Here is a 6,582-nt window from a genome sequence, read left to right as displayed (position 1 = left end):
GTTGTGAGCCACCATGTGGTTGCTGGGATTTGAACTCCGGACCTTTGGAAGAGCAGTCGGGTGCTCTTACCCACTGAGCCATCTCACCAGCCCCCGTTTGTTTGTTTTCATTACATGTGTGTGGCAAGAAATCATCTAGCCACTCCCTCACTTTTAAAGTTGTCTTTTTAGTTTTCATTTATTTATTTTGTTTATTGAGATGAGGTCTCTCTGTAGCTAGCTCAGAGTACTCATGAATTTTCTATGTAGCTTATCCTGGCCTCAAAAGCACAGCCTTAGCTTCCCAAACTCAGGGATCACAAGCACACACACAATGTGATCACAAGCACACACACAATGCACTCACAAGCACACACTCAGGGATCACAAGAGCACACACACTGCCCAGCTGCTCTAGGCCTTCTTCTCTTTCTTTTTCCTTTTTTTTTTTTTTTTTTTTGTTTTTTTGGTTTTTTTTTTTTTTTTAGAGACATGGTTTCTCTGTGTAGCCCTGGCTGTCCTGGAACTCACTCTGTAGACCAGGCTGGCCATGAACTCAGAAGTCTGCCTGCTTTGGCCTCCTGAGTGCTGGGCTTAATGGCCTGGCTCCTCTAGGCTTTTTAAAGAATAGATATTTATTATATTTATATGTATGCCTGAGTTTATGTGCAGCTGTGACAGTTTATGTGCATTTTGTGTGTGCAGGCTTTTAAGATTTGTATCTTTTAGAGGCTGGAGCGATAGCTCAGTGGTTAAGAGCATGTATTGTTCTTTCAGAGGACCTGAGTTTCCAGGACTAATGTCAGAGGCCTCACAAACTACCTTTAACTCCAGCTCTAGAGAACCTGACATCGTCTTCTGGATCCGTGGTCACCTGCAGACATGTGGGCACAAAACCGGGTGAGCACCCATGCAAATTCACGCGCACACATACACACACAATTAAAAATAAAATAAATATTTTAAATGTATCTTTTAAACTTTGTTACAGTGATAGGAATCTAACCAAGAACTGCACAGCTCCTCCAATGAGCTACATACACCTCAGCCCAGGGAAGCAACTTCCCTTCTCTAAAGCATGAAGAAGGGGTGGAAGGGCAAATGTGCTTAGAAATCCACCTGCCAGCCAGGCATGGTGGCACACGCCTTTAATCCTAGTACCCAGGAGGCAGAGGCAGGCAGATTTCTGAGTTCGAGGCCAGCCTGGTCTACAGAGTGAGTTCCAGGACAACTAGGGCTACACAGAGAAACCCTGTCTTGAAAAACAAAACAAAACAAAACAAAACCCTTGTCTCAAAAAACAAACAGGGCTTGGGTGTTCCTGAGTTGGCACATTGTTTGCTTGGCATACAACAAAGCCTTGGATTTGATCCCCAGCACATGAAGTGAGTGTGGCATTACATACCTATAATCCCAGCACTTGGCAGGTAGAGGCAGAAGGAACAGAAACCAAGGTCATCTTTGGCTGTAGAGTGAGTTAATGAGCCACTTCAAGGATAGCCTAGAATACTTGAGAACCTGTTTCATAAATAAGTAAATAAATAAATAAATAAATAAATAAATAAATAAATAAATAATAGGATGGTGAGATGGCTCACCTGGTACTTGCCACCAGGCTGTGGATCTGAAACAATCCCTAGAATCTACATGATAGGAGAGAACCCGCTTCCACAAGTTATCCTCTGACCTCCACAGACACCATGGCACACATGCTATTCAAGTACACACACATATACACAGAAATCAATAATGTCTTAAGATGTTATTACAAAGGCTTAAAATGTAGATGAAGAGATGTCTCAGGGGTTAAGAGCACTGGGTGCTCTTCCAGAAGACCTAGGTTCAATCCCCCAAACTCACAGTCAGCTCAAAACTCCAGTTTCAGGGAATTCCATGGCCTTTTGTGGCTTCTGAAAGCATCTGCCACTAAGTGGTCCACAAACCTGTGCACACAGGTAAAATACTCATGCTAAACATAGAAAAATCAAAATAAAAAATTTAAGTGTAATTTAAAAGAAAACACAGCTGGGCGGTAGTGGCATAGACCTTTAATCCCAGCACTTGGGAGGCAGAGGCAGAGGCAGGCAGATTTCTGGGTTCAAGACCAGCCTGCTCTACAAAGTGAGTTCCAGGACAGCCAGGGCTACAGAGTGAAGAGCTGTCCTGGGTGTGTGACTAGTGTTTCTGGCCCTGCAAACAGCCTGGGAAAGGTTCAAAGGTTGGAGACAGGGAGGTGAGGTTATTAAGGACAGTTTCCATGCCACTCTAGGCAGTTTGGTAGTTCAGGAATCAGAAGATCCCAGGGAGGCCTGGCTGGGTCTGCAGCCCACATGTCCTGGGGTTCAGTTCCACCAATGCTTGCCTCTCAACATCGTACTGGGCTCTCACAGTTCCCTTCCTGGGTGTGAGGACACAGAGGGCGGTCCTGGGAGGAAAAGCTAAGGGCATGTTCTCAGATTCCTAGTCCGAGTGCCTACAGCTGTGTCTTGGCCTGGACCCACGTCCCAAGTCCCCAGGGACTGAGCTCATGGAGGAGAAATGTAGCCCCTAGCCAAGGCAGCCAGCAGGGTCAAGGGAGGAGGGGCTTGCCCATCCACACCACACAGGTCTGAGCATCCAAAGGCTGCAAGGTTGTGGGAACGATCCCTGCGCTTGTCCTGTGCCCTTGGGAACCTGGGATCTTGGGCAATGCTTCTGCCACAGCTAGAGAAGAGCAACGGGGATGTGAAAGGATGGAGACCTCTCTTTCTGTCTGATTCCTCTTTTGTAGCTGTCTTCCTTTAGTCTCTACTCCATGTCGTCCTTGAGTTCAGTTTCCCATGGAACAGGAGCCGCAGGATTAAGAGATTCGTTAGCTGCTTTTTGTGCTGGGGAATCTCAGCACCCCTAGGGCATCATTTTAAGAGAAAGTTTCCACTCAGATGGAGAGAAACGTGGTGAGGATTCTAGCCGCCGGCTCTTCTCTGGATCCCATGAGCATCTGAATGGATCTGAAGAGGGTGTTTTGGACCCACCAGACAACTTTTATAAGCATCCTAACACTTCCAGGGTTACCCCTCTCTTTTCTCATTCCCTGTTAGGGGATCTCAGGGCACTCATCTTTCTTCTGATCCTCAAAAAATGCTCCGTTTCCTGTGGGAAGGCTGTGACCACAGAGGGAGATAGAGCCATCTCCAGCCCCTTGTGAAAAAGGCTGCATCAAAGGAAGAGAGCTCTCGGGGGTGGGGAGAAGACTTCAACTTGTAGGGAGGAAGGGCTTCCTGGAGAAAATTTTTTGTTTTGTTTTTTAATTTCTTTTTTAAAAAAATCTTTTAAAATTTTGAAGGGAGGCGGGGCATGAGTGTGGAGGTCAGAGAATCAGTGTCTGGAGTTAATTCTCTCCTAACATGGGCACCAGAGATTAAGTTCAGTTTATCTGGCTGGGTGGCAAGCTCCTTTGCCCACTGAGCCATCTCTTCAGTCATTTATTTATTTATTTTGATTTTGAGACAAAGATTTACCATGTAGTCCTGGGCTGCCCCGAAATTCTGTATGCACACTAGACATCCTCATGCTTGCAGAGATCCACCTACCTCTACTGGGATTAAAGTTGAGCACCACCATGCTCAGCTTTGATTTCGTTTTAAATTGAGTGTATTTATTTATTTTGTACATGCATGAGACATTCTGTGCATGGAAGAGTCGGTCGGCTTTTTTCGTTTTATCACATGGTTCCTGCGATGCAACCCTCATTGCCAAATTTGGTGGCAGGTGACTGAACACCCTGAACTATATCTTATCTCTCTGACCCTGTTTCAGTGGAGGTGAGGGTAGGATTGAGACAAGTTTCAGACATCCCAAATTGGCCTTGAACTTGCTCTACAGCTAAAGCAGATCTTGGGCTTCCTGAACGGCCTCCTCTTTCTGAGCACTGAGATCACAGGCAACACACCATGTGCACTTTATGTAACAGAGATTCAACCCAGGGCTTTGTGTGTGCTAGACAAACACTCTACCAACTGAATTATAGTCCCAGGAACGAGATTTATTTTTTTAATACTATCTTATTTTATGTATGTAGGTGGTGTTTTGCTGCATGTATGTCTGTGCACCACGTGCCTGGCTGATGCCTTCAGAGGCCAAGAGAGCCCCTGAAATTGGAGTTATAGATGGTTGTGAGCTGCTGCATGAGTGCTGAGGATCAAACCTAGGTTCTCTGGAAGAGCAGCCAGTACTTTTAACTGCTAAGAAAAGTGAACAGGAGGACACCAGGTCCAGGAATGAGGAAAGGGAAAGAATTTCAGAGAGGGTCCAATATGGGCATTGGGTAGCATGTGAGAAGTAACAAACCATACCTGACAACTATGAAGGTGTTCCATGCATACATGCATGTACACATGCATGTACACATGCATATATACATATATACATGTGTGTGTGTGTGTGTGTGTGTACTTGAACTCACAGAGACACGACTGTCTCTGCCATTGCCTGTTTTGTTTTTTTAATCTTGAACTTTCAATCCATCTGCCTCCACCTGCTAGGATTACAGTTGTCATCCCCATCCCCATACTTACTTTTTTTTTTTTTTTTTTTTGGAGAGAGAGAGTTTGTTTATTTTTGCTTTATTTATATGGATGTTCTGCCTGTATGTATGTCTGTGCACTATATGTGCGATACACACAGAAGTCAGAAAAGGACATTTTGGGTCCTCTGGAACTAGAGTTACATATGGTTGTGAACTATTGTGTGGGTGCTGGGACTCCGAGCTGGATTCTTCAGCAGAGCAGCCATGGCTCTTAACCACTGAGCCAGCTTCACCATCCTATGTTCTGCATGGTTTGCTAGGAATTAACCAGGGCTTCATATAGATGAGGTAATACGTTTCTTGATCATTGGAATTTCAGGAGTTCCCCATGACTGTCTTCAAAAGTGCATTTTACTTTTTTTTTTTTTTTTTTTTTTTTGAGACAGGGTTTCTCTGTGTAGCACTGGCTGTCCTGGAACTCATTCTGTAGACCAGACTGGCCTCGAACTCAGAAATTTGCCTGCCTCTGCCTCCCGAGTGCTGGGATCAAAGACGTGCGCCACCACTGCCCGGCTCAAAAGAGCATTTTAAAAACATTTGTTGTCAGTCACTTCCTGCCTAAAGAGGAAGCAGAAGGGTCCTCCCATCATGGACAGGAAGAAAAGTCTGGGCCAGGGCCATGAAAAGTGCAGGCCTGCTGGTTGAAGGTAGTTTGGTACAGGATAAAGAGCCATAGCTTTAAGAAATATGGCTTGTGCTAGAGCCAGGGATCTGAGCTTGATTCCCAGAACCCACATAGTAGAGAGAACTGACTTTCAGGCTGTCCTCTGACCTCGATACACGTGTGGCAAATGCATACCATCACATGCACGAAGTAAGTAAGATTCAATTTTGTTTTATTACTAATGCTGATCATGTGTGTGTCTGGGTATGGGTTTATGCATGTGAGTGCAATTGTCTTTGGAGACAAGAAGTTCAAATACCCTAGAGTTGGAGCTACTGGTAGTTGTAAGAAGTTCTGGGAATCCAACTCAGGTCCTCTGCAAGAACACTAGGTGTTCTTAACTCTGAGTCACTTCTCCAGTGCCAATAAGATGTAATTTTTTTTTTCAAAACAGGATCTGTAGCTTTGATTTTCCTAGAATTGGCTCTGTAGACCAGGCTGGCCTCTCCTACTGAGTGCTGGGATTAAAGGTGTGTACCACCACTGCTGGGCATAATTTTTTTACAATGGGGGTTGTACAACATGATAGGGGTGGGGCTTGGATTTCCTCCTGGGCTTATAGCAGAGGAGGAACTTGAGCTGCACCTGCCCAAGCTGATTAAAGAGACAGAGTTGAGTCGGTTGACAGATAGCTGACTCAGCACATTGCAGTGACTCAGCCTACCTCCTTCTTATGCAACATTTTTTTTTCTTTCTTTGTCCAACCTTTACTCCTTCCTTATTTCTCCCCTGCAATACACACGGCCAGGAGTCTCCTAGATCCCAGTTCTAATCTGAGCTCTTAATGCCTACACAGTGAGTTCCAGGCCACTCAAGGGTACATACTGAGACCTTGTCTCAACATACACCCTCATAAAAAGAGAAGACAGCCACAAAGTTCAGGATTCTATTTATATGGAATACTATACTGAGGGCTGAGAGAGAGATGGCGCACAGCCACACCTGATGACTTGAGTTTGATTCCAAACCTACGTGGTAGAGGAGAACTGACTCCTACAAGTGGTCCTCTGACCTCCGCACAGATGCTGTGCATGCCCCACAACCATAGGAACAAATACAATTATAGAAAATAAATGTCCAGAGCAAGCAAAGCCACAAATGCAGGGAGCTGGTGGCAGGGATAGGAACAAGATCCCTTTTTCAGGATAATGGAATGTCTTGGAGCTAGAGAGGTCATAATTACTCACAACTGAGAATATATTAAGTGGCACTGAATTGCAAACATCAAAATCTCAAATATGTAAATTTATATAATATAAATTATACCTCAACTTAAAAATAATCAAGAATTAGGTGTGAGCCGGGCGTGGTGGCGTACACCTTTAATCCCAGCACTCGGGAGGCAGAGGCAGGTGGATTTCTGAGTTCGAGG

Source organism: Mus caroli, chromosome 17, assembly GCF_900094665.2.
Source record: "Mus caroli chromosome 17, CAROLI_EIJ_v1.1, whole genome shotgun sequence".
Taxonomy (NCBI): Eukaryota; Metazoa; Chordata; class Mammalia; order Rodentia; family Muridae; genus Mus; species Mus caroli.
Note: the sequence above shows the minus strand (reverse complement) of the source record.